The sequence below is a fragment of the Tupaia chinensis genome, unplaced genomic scaffold, assembly GCF_000334495.1.
Source record: "Tupaia chinensis unplaced genomic scaffold, TupChi_1.0 Scaffold000709_1, whole genome shotgun sequence".
NCBI lineage: Eukaryota > Metazoa > Chordata > Mammalia > Scandentia > Tupaiidae > Tupaia > Tupaia belangeri.
The window spans coordinates 1,636,045-1,661,308 of NW_006160232.1; positions in this window are offsets into that span (position 1 = coordinate 1,636,045).

The window sequence follows — 25,264 nt, forward strand, 5'->3', positions numbered from 1 at the left end:
ATGGCAGCCATTTTGATGTGGGCGGCTCCCCACAAGCCATTCTCTGTGTATGGTAAGATTGTGTTTTACATTTGCATTTCTCTAGTGACTATAGATATTGTGCATTATTTCCATAGATGTTCTTCATTTTAATGAAGTCCATTTAAAAAAAAATTTGAGAGGTTTTTCTATGGGGCATGTGCGCTTGCCAGAGAGACAGAGAGAAAGAAAGTGAGAAATCACCTCCCAGGGGGGATGACCATGCCGCAATCCCTTCTTCTGCATTCTCCTCTCAGAATCTTGGGCACATACACTTATGTGCCCAGCATGAGTTTAAGCCACTAGGTCCAGGACTCGAAATGCAATTGAATACATGGAAATCCAGTGACATAGCCATTATGCCAACTGCTGGTCCCAGTCCATTAAAATTTTAAAATTAACTTTCTTATTCCACAAAATTTTGCTAGAATTTTGATTGGATTTGTTTCAACTTAATGGTCCATTTAGGGAAAATTGATACCTCACAATATTGAATATATTGAACATGAGCAGAGTGCATCTATCAGTTGATTTAGATTTTCTTATTTAAGTCATTTTTTGTAGTTTTCTGTTAAGAGTCCTAAATATTTTTCATTAGCATTATTGCTAGGTAGTATTCTAAGTTTATAATGTAAGTGGTCAAAAACTTTCTAATTACTTACTGCTAAAATACAGAAATTCAATTAAGCTTTCAGTATTGATCTTGTAGCCAGTGACTTTGCTTAATTCACAGTAGTTGGTATATTTCTTTAGATTTTTCATGCATACAATAAATGAATCTGCAAACAATACTAATATTACTAAAAATTTATTAATACTTTTTAATATTATTTTAATTGGCAAATCATAACTGTATTCATGTGGTACAATGTGATGTTTTGGCATCTGTGTGCCATATTATTTAGGTTATGCTGCCTTCAGGTTATGCTGGCTTTATAAAAGAGCTAAGAAAGGATCCCTTTTGTTTGTTTCCTCAAATATTTGAAAGGTCTCATTTGTGAAACTTTCTGGGCTAGTAGGCCAATGGTTTTCTTTGCAGGAAGGTTTCTCGTGTGGATTCAACTTTTTGATGACTTATAGGACTATATATACTCTTTTTTAAAAAAAATATTTATTTAATTTTATTTATTCATTCATTTATTTTATTTTGACCAGAGACAGAGAGAGAGAGGGAAAGTGAGAAAGCAAGTCACCAGGTCTGGGACTTGAACCGTGGTCAGCCATTTGGGAGTGTCCAGTGCCTTAAACACCATGCTGCCTGCTGGTCCCTATATATGCTCTTATTCTTTTTGTGTTAATATTGGTAAGTTTGTTAGATATTAGAGATGCTTAAGTAAAGTTCACATGGGCTTCATTTCTTTCTTTTCTACAAATTATTTTCATTAACTTTATTTATTTATTTATTTATTTAAAGTTGACCAGAGAGCGACAGAGAGAGAGAGAGAGAGAAAGAGAGAGAGAAAGCCACCAGGTCTGGGACTTGAACCGTGGTCACCCATGTGACCACACCACCTGCCAGCCCCACATGGGCTTCATTTCTGCGTATAGAGGTGGGAGAAACCCTAGACATGGGAATCCCAGATGTGACTAGTGGACCCAGTCAGTGTTCTGATGGTGTTTGGTAGGGAAGTTATCATTGGTGAGAGAGGGGGCAAAAGCATATAACTGTGCACTAGAGATAAAATTGAGATTGACCTCTGTACAACTGAAGTCGCTCTAGTAGCTCTGGTTTCTGTGAAGGTCAGGAAATAATAACCCTATGCATTCAGCTTGTTTGCATCTTTGGGGCTACTATGGACCTAAGAGGTGACACCAATAGCCTAGTGTTTTTAACGATGTTTGCAAAATTCCTTTGCTTTATATTGGTGGTATAGACTGATGACATGACAGTAACTTTAAAATTTCTAAAGTAGGGTGGTGGGATGTTAGGGGAAGAAAAATAGTTTGGGGGGTCATGAGAAAAAGGAGTATTCCTGTGCTAGAACTCTCCAATGGGCTCCCATCTCATTCAGAATAAGAGGCCCCTGCCTTTATTTCTTCTTTTATCTCTTCTTGCTGCCCACCACAGGTCATTTCTTGCAGCTCTCTCTTGATCATTCTTCTCTGGCCACTCCAACTTCCCTTATCTTCTCTGCCTCCTTTTTTTATAGCACTTATTACCATCTGAAATAACATATACTTATTGTTTCTTGTCTGCTTCTCCATAAGACTAAAAGCTCCATGGGGCAGAAACTGTCCTTTAAGAAAAGTTCCTTTAATTTCTTGAGAGATAATGAGAAGAAAAGAGTGAGAGGTATCTTTGACAGGGTCTCACCAATGCTGAGATCTTCTCCACAACCTCACAGCCAGAGAGAATCTTGGGCGCACATGAGTGTACCCAGAGTGTTCAGGTTGGCTTGGGATTTGAACTTGGGCCTTCTATGCAACTCCAGCCTCATGCAGTGCTGCCCTGTTGCCTGTGCCATTGCGACTGGGCTAGGAATGATCTGTTTTATTCAGTGATGTGTTTGAGGGCCTAGTGGGAACTGGAATAGAATAGATGCTCATTCAGTGTGTAAAGAATAAATGAGTGTATAGAGCAAGGGGAAAAAAAGCAAGTTACATAACCAAATATCCAATATGATTGTGTGTGTGTTATATGCACATGCTTTGTGTATGTATGTGTGAGTATGCATAAACTTTACATACATAAAGATCTTTAAGACATATGCCAAAATGTTAACAATGGGAATAGGGATAGAAATTTCACTTTATGCTCCTTTTTAAATCTACAACTATCATGTAGTACTCTTCCACCCTCCCATTTCACTCTCCTCAACCCCAATACCAAATGGAAAGGATGGCCTAAGAACCACCTAACTTAGGTGAGAGAGAAAGAGGTGACTGCAGAAAACTTGAAGCAAACACTGGCAAAGTCAGATCTGAATCCAGATGAGTCACAGTAATGGAGGCTGCTAAGTATGGATAGAAACAAAGATTAAGGAATGTACAATCTGCAGGAAAAGGTGAATCTGTACTTTTAATTTCTGAATTTCCTGGAGGTTCAAATCAGTAGTTGAGATAATACAAACACCACATTACCCATGGCAAAAAGTTACAGATGAGAGATGCTGAAGCTGCAGGAAAAAGTAGAGACCTAGAGATGATTAAAAACAGGAAGTTTAGAATTGAATTCTTTTGGGACCAGCAGTTAGTGTAATGGCTCTGTCACTGGACTCTCATGTAGTTGACCGCGGTTCGAATCCCGGACCCGAAGGCTTAAACTCACGTTGGGTGCGTGTGCATGCATGCCCAAGATCCCGAGAGGAGAATGGAGGAAAAGGGATTGTGGCGTGACCATCCCCCCTGGGGGGTGATTTCTCGCTTTCTGTCTCTCTGTCTCTCTCTGTCTTTCTGGTGAGCGCACGCGCCCTATAGCAAAAACTTCTAAAAAAAAAATAAATAAAAGAAAGAAAAGAAAAGAAAAAGAACTGAATTCCTTGAAGATCAGACACCATAAATTTGGTAGTGTAACTTTTCCATTTTCTGGTTGAAGGTGAAACTAATCAGGTGAAGTGTATCTACTGGGAGAAGGAGCTGTACTGAAATGATTAAGGAAAAATACAGAATCCTCCTAGGACTATAGATGCAGGTTCTTTTAGACAAACGATATGATTGTTCAGTTAAAGGATGAGACATGTTATACAAAGTTTGGAGAAATCTTCACTGTGTGTGTTTGCGCTGGTCTGGATATTCAAGCTTGCTTATTTGTAGGAAGGATTAATTTACCTTTGAATGGGTTGTTGTCTTCTTTTGGTATCTGCTGGCCAACTGGGAGTTAATTTGTTTCTAAAATAGTAAAAGGCTTTTTGGTTTCACCTAGGAGAGTGAATGGGCCTCTGTTTTTCAAGGTTGCACATTTTTCTGCATTTCATTATGCAGAGATAAGAACTCTAGGGCCTCAGAATACAATAGGCTATTCTTATTACTCAGATGTGACTGGACACCCTGAGTAGTCTCTGTTCTTGACCCTACACCCACCTTGAGGCAGGAACTTTGTTATCATTTCCCAAAAAGCAAATCCAAGGGAACAAAGGATTAATGAATAATGACAATTTTACTGAAAATTTCTCTGGGAGACTGAAAAGCTGTGTCCTGGGGAAATAGTTTTGAACTATGGCAAAAACTAATGAAAATTCCCATGAGTCACACACGTGCTTTCTTTACAGAGGGGTGAAGTTTCACCTTGCCTTTATCCTTTTTTCCTGAGTTCTTAAGCAAAACAATCTTATCTTTTTCAAGGTATCCAATCTCTCATCCTCTCTTCTACCCCTCTGCCATCTGACTGACAAAATAAAGAACCCTGTTTAAGATCCACTCCCTTCAGAAGGGCACACATGCGAGACATAGGGTGTGTGTGGGGTTACTACTGACGAGTTTGATTTCCTCTGTACGTGTTGCAGGGAGGGGCTGTGCTGAGGCATTTGTGGGGTCCCATCTGGCACATTTATGATTTAAAAGAAGCAAAAGAAAGGATGAGATTTACGATTTGAACTCTCTTACACTTTCTTCCTCTTTTGGGCTAACTGACTCTTCCCAAAACTCTAAAAAAGAAGATGCTTGGGAGAATTCCCCATGTCTTCCCACCTTGCTCTTCAGATGACGGCCCCAGGTACCTGCCTTAGACATATAAAGTACTGTCATGTTTCCTTGCAGTCTGCAACCCAAGCAGGCATTCTGCATGTTGGTTATTATTATTATTATTTGAGAGGTTTTTACTACAGGGCACGTGTGCTTGCCAGAAAGACAGAGAGAGACAGAGAGACAGAAAGTGAGAAATCAACCCCTAGGGGGGATGACCATGATGTAATCGCCTCATTTCTCCTCTCAGAATCTTGGGAACACACGCACACGTGCCCAGCGTGAGTTTTAAGCCACCGGGTCCAGGACTTAAACCGCGGTCCAGTGACATAGCCATTATGTTAACTGCTGATCCCTGCATGTTGGTTCTTGAATTCAACGGAAGATTAGAAGAGTTACATGAAAACAATGACTAATCATTACAGATTATATTTCTTAAAAGACTTATTTTTATTTAATTCCGTTTATTATTATCTTTAATTTGATGAGAGAGAGAGAGAGAGAGGAAGCAAATCTCTGGATCTGGGACTTGAACTGTGGTTGGCCATGTGAGAATCCAATGCCTTCAACCACCATGCCACCTGCTGGTCCCTAGATCACATTTTTTTTTTTTTTTGGAGAGGTTTTTGCTATAAGGCGTGTGAGCTAGCCAGACAGACAGAGAAAGAGACAGACAGAAAGCGAGAAATCACCCCCCAGGGGGGATGGCCACTCCACAATCCCTTCTCCTCCATTCTCCTCTTGGGATCTTGGGCACGCATGCACACGCGCCCGGCGTGAGTTTTAAGCCACCGGGTCCAGGATGCGAACCGTGGTCAACTATGTGGGAGTCCAGCGACATAGCCATTATGCTAACTGCTGGTTCCCCTAGATCACATTTTAAAAATAAATTCATTGACTGCTCTTTTTCTTTTCCTTTGGGGTCTGCTGCCCATTACAATTGACTGAGTTTTTACCTTTCCTCACTCTGATTTGACCCATGAGGTGGCACAAGCAGGAGGGCACTGCTACATCTTGGTTAGAGCCACGTGTGAGGCCTGGCTTCAGGTCTCTGTCCAACCCACTCAAGCTGGATGTGGTGGTGCGTGTCTGTGGGCCTAGCTGACTCGGAGACTGGTGGCAGAAATGAGCACGACACGGCGAGACCCGAGAATATCCATCTCTCTCCTGTGCTTGCTACGTCTCTCATAAAAAAAAAAAAAATTGCTACCAACTTGTGGATTCATTCATTCGCCAAATATTAGGGAGCACTCATGTATGCTGGGTAGTGTTCTAAACCCTGGGGATGTACTGAGGAATAATGATCAATACAATTCATGATCAATACAATTCCTGTTCTCACGGTTCTTACAGCATGCTGGGGAGGCAACTGGGAAATCAAATTGTATCGAGGCTGTGAGGTAGTGCAATGGTAAAGTGATTGGACTGACACGGGGAAGGTCTTGGGTTTGTGTCCAGGACCTCCCTGAGAACCCCAGACACGTATGATCTGTGTCAGCTGAGACTTGGGCTGGATTTCAGCATGAGGGCCTTGTTGGGGATTCCTATCTCTCTCTCTCCCTAGTGAAAGAAATAAACAAAAATTTTTAAAAAATCCACTCTTTTAAAAAATATTTATTTAGTTAGTTATTTTAGAGATTTTTGCTATAGATCACATGTGTTTGCTGGAGAGACAAAGAAATAGAAAGTGAGAAATCACCCCCCCAGGGGAATGGCCATGCCACAATCTCTTCTCTTCCATCTTCTCCTTGAAATTTTGGGCAGGCATGCACATGTGCTGGCATGAGTGTAAGCTGCTGGGTCTGGGACTCGAACCACAGTCGACTACTGGGAGTCCAGTGACATAACCATTCCGCCACCTGCTGGCCCCCAAATCCACTCTCTTAAAAAAAAAAAAAGACCAAATATCAGCTGGTGATAAATTCTTTGGAGAAAACTGTCAAAGAATAACAAACAGGACTGTGTTAAGGATGGCTGACACTGAGTGAGTAAGGATGGCCTTTAGGTTGTGGTGACATTCGCTGATTTAAATTTCAAAACTTTACAGAATAAATTTGCAATTTACCTTTCCCCTCCTTTCTCTCAGAGTTAGAATTTCTGGGTCAGTGTTACAGTGTAGACCGCATAATTTCTATTTCAGAGGTAAGTATGAACCTAGAACAGGAGTTGGTAAATGTCTCCTGCAGAAGGCCAGATAATGAACATTTTTGGCTTTGTAGGTGCTGTGGTTTGTCCCAAGTACAGAACTCTGCTTGTCTTAGCTCAGAGGGAGTGGCTGTGCTCTACTACGACTTACAGGCCCGGCAGGGGCCACTGAGTGCTGTTCGCTGACATCTGATCTGGGCTGCACTTTGCCTTTATTTACTTCAGAGACAGCAGCAGTCTCTGAAGGAAGGAGTCCCTTGTCCTAAATAGTCCTGTGCCTTAATTTTTCTTCATTAAAAGAAAACTTGTTATGTATACTAATTTGGGAAATTTATACAATGTACAAGAAAAGGTAGGAAAAGAAGTGAAACTCTTACCCTTACTTTTAGAGATTTTTGCCTCAGGGTGAGTGTGCTCTCTGGAGAGGAGAGGAGAGAGAGAGAGAGAGAGAGAGAGAGAGAGAGAGAAAGAAAGAAAGAAACCCCCCTTGGGGGGGGGGTGGCCACGCCACAATCCCATCTCTTCCATTCCCCTCTCGGGATCTTGGGATCTTGGACACGCATGCACATGATTCCAGAGTGAGTTTCAAGCCACCGGGTCGGGGGCTTAAACCACAGTTGGCCACGTAGGAGTCCTGCGATGTAACTGCTATACCATCTGCTTGGCCCTCTTACCCTTACTTTCTAACATGCTTTAGCTTTCAAACATACCATTGTTAATAGTTTGATATGTATCATGATTTTGTTTGCATATATTCACAACAAATATGTACATATAGACATACTAAAAAGTCTTTCTTTCCATTTTATTTTCTTTTCTTCTTTTCTTTTCTTTTCTTTTCTTTTTTTTCCCTTTTCTCTCTCCCTTCCCTTTCTTCTCTCCTCCGCCTCTCTCTCTCCTTCCATCTCCCTCCCTCTTCTCTTCCCTTTTTTCTATCACATATGGTATTCTTCTTGAATACTGCTCCATGACTTGCTTCTTTCACCCTGCATTACATCATTATGTGCCTTTTGGGTCTGAGAAGCTCACATTCCACAGTTGGTATCCTGTTGTTGCCAACCGACATGACGTGAGTGTCGGGTTATTTTTGGTGAATAGTGGTAGAAGCAGGTGCTGGTGGGGGCATTATCATCTCCACCCACACAACTTGGCTGCTGGAGCGTTGGTATGGGAGCAGGTCTCAGACCATAAGCTTGCAGTGGTGCAGTCTTATCTCAGCTAGCAGGCACACACAGCTGCCTGGAGTTTGGAAGGGGCTGTGTCCCTGCTGTCAGACACACGGACTGGCACTGGAACAGAATGCTCGTTCCAAAGCAGGTCTATGCTTATGGCACGACTGGCAAACGCTTCCACAAAGTGGAGAGAGATGAGCCTGAGTGGTCTCAGCCAAACCACTCTCTCCCCACATGAACTGTTCGCCTTGCCTTAATTAAAAAAAAAATTACTTATTTGTAGAAGCTATCTCAAGTGAATCACAGATACCACCCCATCTACATTTTTACTTTTTTAAATATATTTTTTTATTTCATTTTCTTTTATACATTCAATCACATTATTTTATTTATTATTATTATTTTAAAATTTGCTATAGGGCTTGTAAGCTCACCGGAGAGAGTCAGAGAGAAAGAAAAGGAAAATGAGCAAGTGAGCCGTCAGGTCTAGGACCCGGACTGTGACCAGCCATGTGGGAGTCCAGTGCCTTAACCACTCTCACCCCACTTCACAATTAACATTGTCCCATATTTGCTTGTCTATTTTTCTCTCCCTCTAAAAAAGAATATAATATATATATATTTATAAACATACACATATGTTATAAACCTTATGCATATATATTCATAAATTTTATTTATTCTTTAAAAAATTTAAAAAAGTAATTAAATTAATTTATTACTATTATTATTTAATTTGATCAGACAGGCACACACACACACACACAGAAAAAGTGAGATAGCAAGCTGCCAGGTCTGGGATTTGAACCATGGTAGGCCATGTGGGAGTCCAGCGCCCCCAACTATCATGCCATCTACTGGTCCCAATTTTATTTTACTATTGATTGTGGTTATAAACACTATACAACACTAAATTTGCCAACTTAACATTTTAAGTCTACAGTTTGATATTGTCAAAGTATATCCATATTATTGTGCAACAGATAATTTGAATGTCTTCATCTTGAAAATCTGAAACAGTATTGCCATTAAACAGTGACTCGCCTGCTCTCGTCTCCTCAGCCCTGGCCGCCATTTTCCTCCTTTTCATTTTTATGATTTTGACTACTTTAGGTACCTCCTGTGAGTGGAAACAAGCACTATGTGTCCTTTTGTGACTAGTTTATTTCACTTAGCATGTCTTCCAGGTATATCCATGTTGTAGCATGGGACAGGATTTTCTTCTTTTCTAAGGGTGTATAATATTCCCTCTTATGCATCTACATTTCTTTATCCATTCATCTGTGGAGGGGCACTTAGGTTTATGCATGTGTATCTTTTTCTTTTCTTTTCTTTCTTTTTTTTGGAGAGATTTTTTTGCTATATGGTGTGTGTACTCACCAGCAAGACAGAGAGACAGAGAAGGAGAAAGTGAGAAACCTCTCCATCCCCCCAGCAGGGATGGCCACACTACTCTTCTACTCTTGGGTTTTAGGCACATATGCATATATACCTGGCATAAGTTTCAAGTTGCCAGGTCCATGGTAGGCCTTGTGGGAGTCCTTGGCCTTAACTACTACGCCACCTGCTGGCGTCATATATCTTTTTCTAAGCAACTTGAAATTAAGTTGAAGCACTATGATGCTTCACTCTGAAGTATTATAGCTTAAATACAATCTGGTGAGAATGGGAGCAATCTCCTAGGTAACCACAATTACATTATCATGTTCAAGAAATTTAACATTGATATATTATGTAATAAACAGTTTATAGTTAAGTCGAATGTCCCTAATTGTTCTACCAGTGTTTTTTCTGTATCCTAGTTTTAAATGTAGGATCAAATTTAGGATCCTTTAGTTATCATGTCTATATAGTCTCATTTTTATTTTTTTTGGAGAGGTTTTTGCTATAGGGCACGTGCGCTCGTCAGAAAGACAGAGAGAGACAGAGAGACAGAAAGCGAGAAATCACCCTCCAGGAAGGATGGCCATGCTGCAATCCCTTCTCCTCCATGCTCCTCTTGGGATCTTGGGCACACATGCACACGTGCCCGGCGTGAGTTTTAAGCCACCGGGTCCGGGACTCGAACCGCGGTCGACTACATGGGAGTTCAGCGACATAGCCATTACGCTAACTGCTGGTCCCTATATAGTCTCTTTTAATCTGGGATTTTTTCTTTGGGACACTGAAAGTTTTGAATGAACCAGACCAGTGGTTTTGCATAATGTCTTACAATTTAAACTTCTATAATTATTTCCCTGTGATTAGATTTAGGTTGACCATTTTTAGTAAGACTACTTACTATACAGATAATATGTCCTTCTCACCTAGGGGACACAAAATGTCAGTTTGTCCTAGTACTGGTGGTATTAATTTGATTATTTGGTTAAATTGGTGTCTGTCATATTTCATCACCACTAGGTATCTCTTTATCTTTGTAATTAAGAAGGAATCAGGCCAACAGGTGGCATGGTGGTTGGCTGTGGTTCGAGTCCTGTTCCTGGCAGCTTGCTTTCTCACTTTCTCTCTTTCTTTGTCTCACTCTTGCTCTGTATCAGTGGGGTGATGCTATGAGACCAACTACCCTGTTACCTACCACTTTCACCCAGACGTCTAGTACCTTGGCTGTTATCCTAGTTCAACTCAATCATCACACTTTTTGGATCTCAAATAAATCACATACTTAAAAACAATTTATTCATTTACTTCTTCTGGGAGAGAGAGAGAGAGAGAGAGAGAGAGAGGAGAGAGAGAGGCAGCTCCAACAGGGTCCCCATGGCACCATCCACCCATGTCAGCTGGCAGGGATCATTGACATGCATGTGCTCAGTATGCTCAGGGAAGCCCTGGTCGGGATGTTCTCTCATGAACTGTCTCATGTGGGCTCAGCTGTGTCACTGCTGTGCTCTCATTAGGTCTAAATCATATATCTTAAACTCTAATTTCTCCAGTCAAAACCATTTCTAACATTCCTTATACCAATTAGCTTGCCCAAAGGGACTGAATAAAATTGACTTATTCACACACGCCATACTGATGTAGATCCAAGTAAATTAGTATAAAATTTAGCACCTATTTGACCTATTTTCTAGGAGATCTGAAAAGCCATGAGACTTGATTAATGTTAGGCCGGGAGAAAGGATCTCCAGGGTGTAAAGGTTCTCAGTTGATTGGCTCTGCCTTTAGGCTCTGAAGACCCAGCAGATTTTGTATGAGACATGGAACAGATTGGTTTGCTAAGGCTTTGGAGGAAAGCCATGCTACGTTAAGCTAACAACTTAAAACTTTTTTTTTAATTTATTAAAAAAAATCCTGATTTGCAATTGGACTTTGCTGTGGTCTGAGTATTTTGTCTCCCCCAGATTCATATGTTAAAACCCTAATCCCCAGAGTGATGGTATTATGATGTGGGACCTTTTATTTACTTATTTATTTATTATGTTCAGAGAAATGTTTTACTATAAGGCATGCACACTCACTGGAGAGATAGAGAAAGACAGACAGTGAGAGAAAAAGTGAGAAATCATGCACTAGGAGGATGGATATGCCACCATGCCTTCTCCTCCATTCTCCTCTCAGGATTTTGGGCATGTACACATATGTGCCTAGCATGAGTTTCAAGCTGCTGGGTCCAGGACTTGAACCGTGGTTGGCCATGTGGGAATCTAGTACCTTAACTACTATGCCACTTGCTGGCCAATGGAGTTAGGTCATACAGCAGAGTCCTTGTCTAAGGGATTAGTGCTCTGAAGTGTCAAAGCTGAGGCTGATGTGATTGGATGCTTTTCATCACTTTGCAAGGTGGTCCACTGGAAGGTACATACCACAAGACAAAAACATTTATTTTGTTATTGCAATATCCCCGTATTAGAAGGGTTCCTGGAATACAGTAAATACTCCTTAACTAAGTGTAGCTCCAGCTGTCACTTAAGAGCTCTGTGCAGTAGAGAACAAGATGCAAAGGAAGGGATAAGTTCTATATAGAGAAAGTTCCTAGGAAATCCACAGACACCTTCCATTCGAGTCACACTGATTAGAACTCAGGGCTACCTGCAAGAGAGGCTGGGGTGTACATTAGGTTGACGGGAAAGTCATGATGCATTTTTCTACGCAAAAATGTGTCATGACTTTCCCGATGACCTAATAGTTTCAGCATGGCAAATTACTGCCATATACACATGAATACTAGTTTTCTGAAAGTGAGGAAGAAGGGGGAACGGATCTTGAGTAGCAATAAAGAAAATTTGTGTTGAACCTGGAGCATATGCATGCAGACTTGCCTATGCAATTGGCTGAGACTGGAGGGTGGGAGAGATGACCAGATAGCAAGGTCAAGGCCCCAGACATTGAAACCAGAGCAACCACTTCTCAGAAAACTGATTGGAATCAGAAGAGAGACAGACTGCTGGTGAACTTGTGACTGCTTGCTGTCTGTGACTCAGATGTCTTCTTTGCCTCCAGACTAATGAATCTGACTTTGACCCCGTAGTTCCAAAAAACTGTAAATGCGCTTGGAGGTTTAACGGCTGCTTTGAGCTGAGTTCTGCTGTGGCTCAATCCTGAATTGGCAAGATCATGACTGATTTAAATGAGATAATCTCCGTCATGAGCACTGTGGCTTTCCCCTTAATAGATCTTGCTCTTGTCTTTGGTTAATGAGCAGGGTCCCTGAACCTCATATGTACTTAAGACGAGCTATGTGATATGGGAGGTGTAGGCAAAGTGAAAAACTACTACGTATTTCAACATGCTGACAGTAAAACTTTAAACTAAGCTGAGGACCCTCCTGAGTGCTCACACAGGTGACATGCCCAAGCATCTGGCTCGTGCCTACTTGCGTAAGATGTAGTGTTCAAGGCTAAGACTCATTTTTTTCTGAGTTCTTTTTGACAGTTGATCTGAAGGCCCCATCACACAGGGCTGAATTTCTCTGTGTTGAACTAGGATTTTCCTGCTTTGCCCAGCAGTAAACTCAGACTAACATTTGCAATGATTCAGAATAGGTCTTTTTTAAGAGAGAGAGAGAGAGAGAGAGAGGCAGCTCCAACAGGGTCCCCATGGCACCATCCACCCATGTCAGCTGGCAGGGATCATTGACATGCATGTGCTCAGTATGCTCAGGGAAGCCCTGGTCGGGATGTTCTCTCATGAACTGTCTCATGTGGGCTCAGCTGTGTCACTGCTGTGCTCTCATTAGGTCTAAATCATATATCTTAAACTCTAATTTCTCCAGTCAAAACCATTTCTAACATTCCTTATACCAATTAGCTTGCCCAAAGGGACTGAATAAAATTGACTTATTCACACACGCCATACTGATGTAGATCCAAGTAAATTAGTATAAAATTTAGCACCTATTTGACCTATTTTCTAGGAGATCTGAAAAGCCATGAGACTTGATTAATGTTAGGCCGGGAGAAAGGATCTCCAGGGTGTAAAGGTTCTCAGTTGATTGGCTCTGCCTTTAGGCTCTGAAGACCCAGCAGATTTTGTATGAGACATGGAACAGATTGGTTTGCTAAGGCTTTGGAGGAAAGCCATGCTACGTTAAGCTAACAACTTAAAACTTTTTTTTTAATTTATTAAAAAAAATCCTGATTTGCAATTGGACTTTGCTGTGGTCTGAGTATTTTGTCTCCCCCAGATTCATATGTTAAAACCCTAATCCCCAGAGTGATGGTATTATGATGTGGGACCTTTTATTTACTTATTTATTTATTATGTTCAGAGAAATGTTTTACTATAAGGCATGCACACTCACTGGAGAGATAGAGAAAGACAGACAGTGAGAGAAAAAGTGAGAAATCATGCACTAGGAGGATGGATATGCCACCATGCCTTCTCCTCCATTCTCCTCTCAGGATTTTGGGCATGTACACATATGTGCCTAGCATGAGTTTCAAGCTGCTGGGTCCAGGACTTGAACCGTGGTTGGCCATGTGGGAATCTAGTACCTTAACTACTATGCCACTTGCTGGCCAATGGAGTTAGGTCATACAGCAGAGTCCTTGTTTAAGGGATTAGTGCTCTGAAGTGTCAAAGCTGAGGCTGATGTGATTGGATGCTTTTCATCACTTTGCAAGGTGGTCCACTGGAAGGTACATACCACAAGACAAAAACATTTATTTTGTTATTGCAATATCCCCGTATTAGAAGGGTTCCTGGAATACAGTAAATACTCCTTAACTAAGTGTAGCTCCAGCTGTCACTTAAGAGCTCTGTGCAGTAGAGAACAAGATGCAAAGGAAGGGATAAGTTCTATATAGAGAAAGTTCCTAGGAAATCCACAGACACCTTCCATTCGAGTCACACTGATTAGAACTCAGGGCTACCTGCAAGAGAGGCTGGGGTGTACATTAGGTTGACGGGAAAGTCATGATGCATTTTTCTACGCAAAAATGTGTCATGACTTTCCCGATGACCTAATAGTTTCAGCATGGCAAATTACTGCCATATACACATGAATACTAGTTTTCTGAAAGTGAGGAAGAAGGGGGAACGGATCTTGAGTAGCAATAAAGAAAATTTGTGTTGAACCTGGAGCATATGCATGCAGACTTGCCTATGCAATTGGCTGAGACTGGAGGGTGGGAGAGATGACCAGATAGCAAGGTCAAGGCCCCAGACATTGAAACCAGAGCAACCACTTCTCAGAAAACTGATTGGAATCAGAAGAGAGACAGACTGCTGGTGAACTTGTGACTGCTTGCTGTCTGTGACTCAGATGTCTTCTTTGCCTCCAGACTAATGAATCTGACTTTGACCCCGTAGTTCCAAAAAACTGTAAATGCGCTTGGAGGTTTAACGGCTGCTTTGAGCTGAGTTCTGCTGTGGCTCAATCCTGAATTGGCAAGATCATGACTGATTTAAATGAGATAATCTCCGTCATGAGCACTGTGGCTTTCCCCTTAATAGATCTTGCTCTTGTCTTTGGTTAATGAGCAGGGTCCCTGAACCTCATATGTACTTAAGACGAGCTATGTGATATGGGAGGTGTAGGCAAAGTGAAAAACTACTACGTATTTCAACATGCTGACAGTAAAACTTTAAACTAAGCTGAGGACCCTCCTGAGTGCTCACACAGGTGACATGCCCAAGCATCTGGCTCGTGCCTACTTGCGTAAGATGTAGTGTTCAAGGCTAAGACTCATTTTTTTCTGAGTTCTTTTTGACAGTTGATCTGAAGGCCCCATCACACAGGGCTGAATTTCTCTGTGTTGAACTAGGATTTTCCTGCTTTGCCCAGCAGTAAACTCAGACTAACATTTGCAATGATTCAGAATAGGTCTTTTTTATTAAAAAATATTGTTTATTCGTGAGCGAGAGTAAGAGAGGAGAGAGAGAGAGAAACAGAAGGGTAACTTCGATAGGGGTTCATCATGCCACAGTTCCCTATCCCTGATCTCTATCTCATCAGACCCTTGGGTATGGGTGCCTGTTGTGTCTCAGGTCAATTTGGGATACGAACTCATCACTGGCCGTATGGCTTCCACCTCTGCAGTTCAGTACACTACCACCTGCACCACCAAGGCTGGACTTGTTATTTTTATTTTACCAGCACCAGTTAAGAATGGCTTCTGCAATAGAATGATTCTGGATACCTAAGGAGGATTGAGCATACAATCTTACATACGTTCCTCTCTGTGACTTTGCTAAAATGTTAGCAAAAGGAAAAAAAAGTTATGAACATGTAAGGGCAAAGAGAACATGAGAGGAGAGCAGAGCTGCTGAGAGAAGAAAGGGATTTTTTTTTTTTTGAGAGGTTTTTGCTACAGGACATGTGTGTTCACCAGAAAGATAGAGAGACAGAAAGCAAGAAATCATCCCCTGGGGGGATGGCCACGCCACAATCCCTTCTCCTCCATTCTCCTCTTGAGATCTTGGGCACACACGCACATGCGCCCAGCATGAGTTTAAGCCACTGGGTCTGGGACTCAAACTGCAGTCAACTACATGCGAGTCCAGCAACATAGCCATTATGTCATCTGCTGGTCCCGAGAAAGGGAATTTTTAAGCTTCTACAGAGGGCTAGGGCAGAGCTGACAACAGAGTCTCACATAGAGCTCTGAAAAGACTTTCAGTAGCTGGAAACATGGGGGGTATCTCTGGTGTAGGTTGGGGCTGAAAACAGGAAGATGAAAGTCTGAATGAAGAGTAGTTGAACCCCCGATTCTTACTTTGTCTCAGTAAAAGAGTGCATGCATTTTGTTTCTGAAGTTGAACCAGAGAGAAGAGAGACAGAGAGATACAGAGAGAGAGAGAAAGTGAGAAATCACTCCCCCGGGGGGATGGCCACACCACAATCCCTTCTCTCCTATTCTCCTCTCATGATCTTGGGCACATGCTTGGCATGATTTTTAAGCCGCTATGTCTGGGACTTGAACTGTAATTGGCCACATGGGAATCCAGCCACCTTAGCCACCATGCCACCTGCTGGCCCTTGAACAACGGAGTTTTTAGATTTGTGGGTATGGGGCATAGCTAAAGTCAGATGCCAGTTGATAGTGAGGATTTGGAGTCGATCAGTGGCACAGTGGTAACCCAAACTGGACCCACATGGGAAGGTTCCAGGATCACAGTCCAAGGTCTCCCTGTACATGCAGGGTATGTACACACGTGTCCATGATCCAGGCTGGCTGAGGCTCGAGGTGGGTCCTGTCATGAGGACCCCATTGGGGCTGCTTCTCTCTCTCTGAAGAAACTAAAAAAAAAAAAAAAAGAAATGAGAATTAAGGAAAGCTTAAAAGAGGGATCCCTAGCCTGTTTACCACGTTTGGCTCACAGAATGTTGGCACCAGCTTATCCTGCAGGCAGGAGAGTGAGTTTCTTTCTGGGGAGACTGCCAAGTAGGAGGAGTGCTACCGATAACTCCCCACCCATGAAGACTTGTCCCCCTTCCATTAGCCTTTGCTGGTGTCTATGAGGCAAGGAGGTCTACCCAGGGATGCCAAACTGTGCCTCGGTCTACGATCAGTGGACAGCCCTACATTTTTTGGGAAAGCCACTAGAACGAAAGGCCAAGATCAAAGTCCTCACACAGAAAAGGAACTTGGAGAAGACAGTATAGAGCTCCGAAATGCACTTCAATACACTGAAATATCTTATGAGAGATGAGAGGAGGCCTGAAATAGCTACTCCTAATCACTTTCTATTCCATCTCTTGTTTAGATTTTTTGGATAGAACTATCACTTCCTGGTGTTATATGATATATCTTTTAGTCATTTATTTACTCTCTGCCACCCCAGTCACATGCGAATTCTGTGAGGGCAGAGACTCTGCTTCCTTTTCTTTTCTTTCTTTTTTTCTTTTCTTTTCCTTTCTCCTTTCTTTCCTTTTCTTTTCTTTTTCCTCTTTTCTTTTTTTCCTTTTTCTTTATTCTTTTCTCTTTTTTTTTTCTCTTCTTTCCTTTTTTCTTTCTTTCTTTTCCCCATAGGATTTTTGCCTTAAGGCATGTGTACCCACCAGAAAGAGAGAGAGAGAGAGACAGAGACAGAGACAAAGATAGTGAGAGGGGAAGTGAGAAATCACCCATCAGGGGGAATGGCCATGCTGTAATCCCTTCTCCTCCATTCTCCTCCTGGGATCTCGGGGCCTGATTTTGAAATCACTTGGACCTGGACTTGAACCACAGTCAGCCATGTGGGAGTCTAGTGACATAACCACGACGCATCTGCTGGTCCCTTGTTTACTTTTCTGTCACCAGTACTCATGATTGGCACAAGGCAGGTACTTGACAGATATTGATGATTGAATAGATAAAAACTTTACTCATAATCAAGAAGAGGGTACTATTAAAAGGGGGTATTAAAGAGTGGAGAAGACATTGCTCTATTAAAAGTGTGATAAGAAAATTTATAAAGTCAGTGGGAGACCTGCTAAATAGAACTGAGAAAATATAATACAGAATAAAGTGATGGAAGAAAATAAAGAAAACATGAAAAGTTAGACGATTAGACAAGAAGTTGTACATCTAATGAACAGAAAATCCAGAGAGACTCGCGTCGGTGGTGCAATCAGTAGTATACTGGACTGCAGTGTGGCAAGCCACTTGGCTGACTCTGGGTTCAGATCCCTGGCCCAAGTGACTCAAACATGCCAGGACATGCACATGTGCCCAAAATCCTCATGAGCTGGAGGGCTGAGGAAAGGTGGTCACAGTGTGATAGGACCTGTCAAGGGTGCTTCTTCCTCATGCACATGGATGCACTCGCTATCATGAATAAAATACATAAGCTTAAAAAATTGGAAATAAAAACAAAACAAAACCAGCAGGTAGTGTAATGGTTAAGGCACTGGACTCCCACATGGCCAATCTAGGTTCAAATCTTGGACGCGGTGGCATGTGTGTATACATGCCCAAAATCCTGAGAGAAGAATGGAGGAGAAGGAATTGCGGTGTGGTTATGCCCCTCGGAGGTGATTTCTTACTTTCCCTTTCACACTCTCTCTGGTGAGCACAAGTACTTTATGGAAAAAAAAGAAGCCCCCCCCAAAACAAAATGAAACAAAACAACAACAAGCCCAGAAAAATTGGAGGTGAAAAGATGATCATAAAAATGATAAAGAAAAATGTCCAGAACTAAAAGATGTGAGTTTCCAAAATTCAGGAGTGGGCTGAGTGTCTGGGAAATTAAATGGCAACACAATTGTTTCAAGGGTCATAACTGTGAAATTTCAGATGATGAGATGTAATAGGAAGATCCTATAAAGCTCCTAGAAAGTGAAAGGAGGCCACACACAAAGACAAATATCAGAATGGTATTGTATTGCTCAACAGCAACACCAGAAATCAGAAGACATAGGACGAGGACTTCAAAAGACTGAGAGGAGACCTCCACTTTTGAATTTTATACTTAGTTAAGCTATTATGCTAATGTGGTGGTGAAATAAAAAAATGGTTCAGATATGCTAGGTCATTTAAATGTCCCTTTCAGGAATCCTGTCTCAGGAAGTTACAGAAAAAGTGGCAACATTAGGGAATAAACCAAGAAAAAAAAATCTTAAATTTAACAAACAGATTTCAAAGACGCAAGAGGGAAAAGGACTTCTCATCCTGAGAGTGGTCCTATGAGAGCAGCTGTGTATCTGGCTAAGAGGGCAGTGAGTCCATAGAGGAGCAGTGGGTGCAGGGCCTTATGGAGTGTGTCTGAGAAATACACTGAACTTGGTTCACATTACTTGGTGTGTCTGTATGGAGCTGGGTTTTTCATTCTGTGTGGAAAGAGTTTAGTCTGAGTAAGAGTTAGTTATAGGCAAATAGCAAACTAAGCCAATGAAAAATTAAGATACTAATTAATTGAGAAATACAGTCATACAAGAAGGGGTATGTCTTCATAACATACTGAATAACTCATCTGTGTATTACATTTTTTTAAAAACATTTTTCCTTTATTTAAAAAATGTTTATACATTCAATCACATTATTTAGCATACAAAGTGAATATTTCAATATGTGAACATTTCTCCCTAGTCCAGTTGATCAAAATATCTTCAACAGTTAACACCACACCTCCCCATTCCGTCAATGCTCTGCCTCCGTATCCCTCCTCCAAATGTCCTTCCCTAGGCCCCACTCCTCCACAAACACCACATCTGGCATTCACACCGTAACATTTTTATAGTCAATAATGCAAACATTATCAAGTTTAAAATCTCTGGCTATAACTTTACTGAGAGAATGACAAAGAAGGGATGTAGAGACAGGATCCAATGTGTGGGTTAAAAGAGCTAAATCCTTGTTTCTCACATTATGAAGCCAAAGTTAAATTCTTGAAATGAAAATAAAATAAAAAAAAACCCCATAAACATGTGATCTAGAGACATAATGATAAAGAAGAGAAGAAACAAATGAAGGATTTGAATGTGATTGCTTTGGGGTGTGGAGCCTGAGTATAGGGAGGAGCAGGCCAGGGGAATTTTCTTGTTATAAACCTCGTGGTACTGGTTCATGCTTTAAATCACATAATGAAGTCTTTTAATAATAAAAAAATAATTAAATAAAAAGCAGCATGGCAGGGAGGTGATGTCTAATACACCCCCTCATTTTAATTGATTAGCCTCATGGTGTGGTATTAACAGTGGAGGCTCAGAGACATGGGGCTTAGTCATGTGGAATGTGGTATCTTCTTTGAAGCAGTCACGAGCTCCTCATGCTCTTTCACCCTCTGTTGGAGCAGAAGGTTTGGGAACCAACAGTCTCTCACTAGACATTTGAAGATAAACAAACATGTGAATAGTACACAAACATTAAGTTTATTGCTCCTAGCTGAAAAAAAAAATGTGTACCATCTTCATTTCCTCTTCCAGTTATTGCTGGATTTTTCTGCATCAATTTACAGCCACATTTCTCTAGCTGTTCAAACTCATCACCTGTACTTCTTTTTCTCCTACTCTCTTTTAATGTACTTCAATAAGCTTTCATTTCTACTACGTCATTAAAAAAATGATATCCACCTGCAGAAAAATGGAGCTGGACCCCTATCTCTCACCATTAACAAAAACTAACTCAAAATGGATCAAAGATCTAAATGTAAAACTTCAGACTATAAAACTACTGGTGGAAAATACAGGGGAACACTTAGAGACATTGGAGTAGGCAAAGACTTCTTAAATAAGACCCCCAAAGCCCAGGCAATAATCTCCAAGACAGAAGAGTGGGACTATATCAGGTTAAGAAGCTTCTGCACAGCAAAAGAAACAATAACTAGAGTAAAGATACAACCTTCAGAATGGGAGAATATATTTGCAAACTGTGCCTAAGATAAGGGACTGATAACCAGAATATACAGGGAACTAAATCAGCTCACCTCCAAAGTAATAAACAATCCAATTAAAAGATGGGCAGATGAGCTGGACGGATAACTGTCTAAGGAAGACATATGAATGGCCAAAAAGCATATGAAAAAATCTCAACATCTCTTAGCATGAGGTAAATGCAAATTAAAACCACAATGAGATACCTCTTAACCCCAGTCATAATGGCTAAGATGAAAAAAACAAAGAGCCATAAGTGCTGGCTAGGCTGTGGGGGAAAAAAAGAACTTTCTTACACTGTTGCTGGGAATGTAAATAGTACAGCCACTGTAGAGAACAGTATAGAGGTTCCTCAAAGACCTACAACTAAAACGCTCATATGACCCAGCAATTCCACTCCTGGGTAACTACCCAAAGAATAGAAACACACACAGGTGGAAAAAAAACTTGCATATGCAGGTTTAATGCATCATTATTCATAATTGTTAAAACATGGAACCAATTCAAATGTCCAGGAGCAGAGGAATGGATTGAAAAAATGTGGCATTTTTAAGCAGACATGACAGTCCTAAAAAAGTTTTTTTCTTTTCCTTGCACCCACAATCTACCACCCACTCTCTACCAAATTTTTTTTTAGGACAGTCGTGTCTGCAGTTAAACTAGTCTGCAGATTGATTCATGAATGCTTTATCAAATTATGAAAGTTTAACTGCAATAATGTTTGAAGACTATAATTGGTAAACTTATATTTGTAAGAGAAAAACAAAGCAAACTTTTTTTGGTATTGTCTGGAAATAGTTCCCTCTAGGGTGTATCTATTAATTTATTTGTCATCAAAAGAGCACTTTGCCTAAAAGAAAACCGACAAGTGCAAAACGTTTATGCTCTTTGTGATGTTGAAGTTTATTATTAGTTTGTATCTGTAAGTTATGGTTATATATATTACCTGTATTTTTTGTTACATACAACTTCATAAAAAATACATACATAGGTAAAATTTGTTTGATGATGACATTGTGGTTATGTTAAAAACATGCCCGTTTTTTTTTTTTTTTAGAGCTGCACCTTGAGATATTTGAGGATGAGATGACATGTCTGCAATTTCCTTTAATTCCAGCTCTCTGTTGCTATTCCCCAAAAAGAGACAGTAAAGAAAGTATAGGAAAATCTTTGATAACAGTCTGTGAATGTGTATGCAAAAAAAAAAAAAAAAAGAAAAAAAGAAAAAATGTGACATATATACACTATAGAATACTACTCAGCCATAAGAAATAATAACACCCTGGAATTTGATACAAAGTAGATTAATATGGAAGATTTAATGCTAAGCAAAGCAAGCCAGACTATGAAAGAGAGGCATTGTATGTCCTCACTTAATATATATTGAATGTCTGCATTCTATGGTAGAAACTAGAAGACTGGAATGAATAGCAGTGGGGGTGGGGGGGGGTAACTGTAGCTGTTAGAGACAATATAGGAAGGGGTGAGTAATGGGGAGTGGGGAAAAAAAGGAATCAAGGGAAAATAAAACCATTTATCAGCCACAAAAACGAAGCCATCTGTTGATGATAATGTATATGGTAATATCTTTGACTTGACTAATACGCACTGTATTCATGCTGGGAAAAAAAACATTTTGTGCACTGCAAAGATGTACAGTGATTAAAAGTAATAAAAAAAGAAAAACACCCTGGCTTTTTCAAGATCCTTAATGGCCTCTATGTTGCTAAATTCAATGATGGATTCAGTTTTTATCTTATTTAATGCATTTGACACAGTTAATGATACTGAATTTTGCAAGACATTTTCTTCACTTGGCACCCACTGAGCGGGCACCTTTGTCCTTTTTTTTCCCCTTCCTTTTGGCTACTCCTTCTCTGTCTCTTGTGCGGGTTCCTCCTGATCTCCCTCGTCTGTGAATGTAGACGTGCAGAGAGCAGTTAGGCTGGCTTCCTTTCCATAGTTATGCTCACATGCTATGTGCTCTCATGTAGTCCCATTGCTTTAAATATGATCCATAATCTTATGACTTCCAAATTTATACCTTCAGTCTAGCTCTTTCCTCTGAACTTCAGACTCATAGGGCTAGTTCCCCACTTATTTACTTGGATATATCTAAAAGGAATTTTTTATTAGATGCAAAACCAAACTTGTGGTATTTTCCCAGCAAACCTGCTCTTCTCAAGACCTTTCCCACATAGGTTAGTGGCTATTCCATCCTTCTAGTGGCTCAGGCCAAACCTGGAATATGTATTGTCCTTGCATTTTCTTTTCTCCTCCAGTCTCTCATATCCCATCAGTCCAAAACCCTGTTGCTGCACTTTTCCAGTATACCCAAACCCTTATGCTTTCATCACCTCTGTTCCTACTTCTCTAGTCTAAGCCATTGTGATTTCATACCTGGCTTATTGCAATCAATTTTTTTCTTAAAAAATTATTTTACTTAACTTTATTTATTTAATTTTACCAGAGAAGGGGGGAGGCAGGCAGGCAGGGAGAAAGAGAGAGAGAGAGAGAGAGAGAGAAAGTGAGAAAACAAACTGCCAGGGCCAGGACTTAAACCATGGTTGGCCATGTGGGAGTCCAGTGTCCCCAAATACCATGCCACATGCTGGCCCCTGCAATCACTATTTAATGAGTCTTTTTGCATCTGCCTTTGCCTCTTTGCAATATATTAAAAAAAATTCAATGGTCAGAGTGACCCTTTTAAAATCTAAGCCAAATCATGTTACTCTGTTCAGACTTCTTCATTGGCTTCCAAATATGACTCTCCTTCAGTAGACATTATTTTTTCTGTATTTTTTTCATTGCCTTAATAAAAGATTGACTTGAATTGAGGGAGAGAGAGAGAGAGAGAGCGAGAGAGAGAGAGAGAGAGAGAGAGAGAGAGAATGTTTTTGACAGGGTCTCGCAATGGTAAAACCATCCTGTTGTAGCTTTCCATTTAGCTAGGACTGCAGGTGTGCACCACCGTGCTGGGCCTATTTAGGTTGGTCCTGGGAACTGAACTTGGGTCTCCCATGTGACGCCAGCCTCATATAGTAGTGCTTGACTGCTTCTGCTACCATGGTGGGCCATATTTTAACAGATTTTTCTTTTCAAATAAGATTTTTGAAGTCCTGTGCTTAAATTCATTAGGTGTCATAACATAACTTCTTGATGGAGTGTATCTTTAATCAATAGGAAATGGTATTGTGAACTTTAATGATTTGCTTAGGCTCGAGTTCTAGCTTATGAATGTCCCCACATATGCTTCCCTTTGTTTTCTTTTCTTTTCTGTTACTGTGTTAGGATAGCTTTAGCTGTGCTGCAGCAACACGTAGACCCCACATCTCTCTTAACAAAAACCACATTTAATTTCTCACTCAGATTAGGTATCCAAAGTGAGTTTGAAGATGGACTTGGGTTAATCGATGTTTCTAGTTTTATGGAAAAAGAGGAGAGAAGCTGAAGGGGGCATAGGGACTTTTCACTGCTTTAGTCTGGAAAGGAAAAGATATCTATTTTCCTTACATGTTATTGATTAGAACCTGTCTTCTCTGTGCCCAGGAAGAAGAAAAATAAATGAGATTTGGTGAACAAAAACGTGGTCTTTACCTCAGTCGCTTTTCAGGTTGCATGTGTCTGAGAGTAAGAGGGAGTGTAGGCACTATCATGAAATTGCACCTTTATTTTGGTCAGAACATATGCTTTGTAATTTAAAAATAACCTTATTTGTATAATCCCAAAGTCAGCTCTCTTCTTGTCTCCTGCTGCTGAATGTAGTCTCCATTTTTGTCCTGAGGTAACCCGAGAGCAGAATTCAGCACCTCTTTCAGTTTTAAAAATCTTTATAAAAGCTTTGAGACCTAAGAGTAGTTATCCTCGTTTTAGAGATTTTTTTAAGAAACACTGACTAGGTGTTTCTAAAAAAGGTGGCATGACTTATCTAAGATTGCACAGCAAGTGAGTGGCAGAACCAGGATGCCAGTGTGAGGATCTTGGCTCCTGGCTTAGTTTTGGGCACCATCTTGTATTCCTGGAGGATAGCCTGTATTCGGAAATGATCACCTTCCCACGATTTCTACAACAGGTTCCTTCTAACCCCACAGCTCTTTGCTGCCCTCTCTTGACTCTCTGAGTTATGATAGAGTGAAAACTTGCTGCTGCAATTAACACTGTACGCTCTGGCAGTCTCTAAGATTACACAACCTGTGTCTTGTCTTCCTGATATTTCACATCCCATCCCCTTTGATTTCCAGATGCTGAATATATTGTAGAGACTAGTAAATATTCTTACCTATTAATGTTTAAGAGCAGCACCGCGATGGGTTAGAGTACTCCAATGAGCTTTTGCTACATGCTCATCACAGTATCTACACGTACCAAGGACTCCTCATAACAACTCCTATAGGATTAGTAGGAAGTGCCATAAAGTCTCTCTTACAAACTAGGAAATGAAGGTCAGAGAAGTTATAGTAATGTGCTCAGGATAATATGCAGACAGAATGTAGTAATATACTTCACTTATTAACTTTTATTTTACATAATGTTAAAGAGCATTTATTATCTGCCAGACGCCTTGCTGAATGTTGGG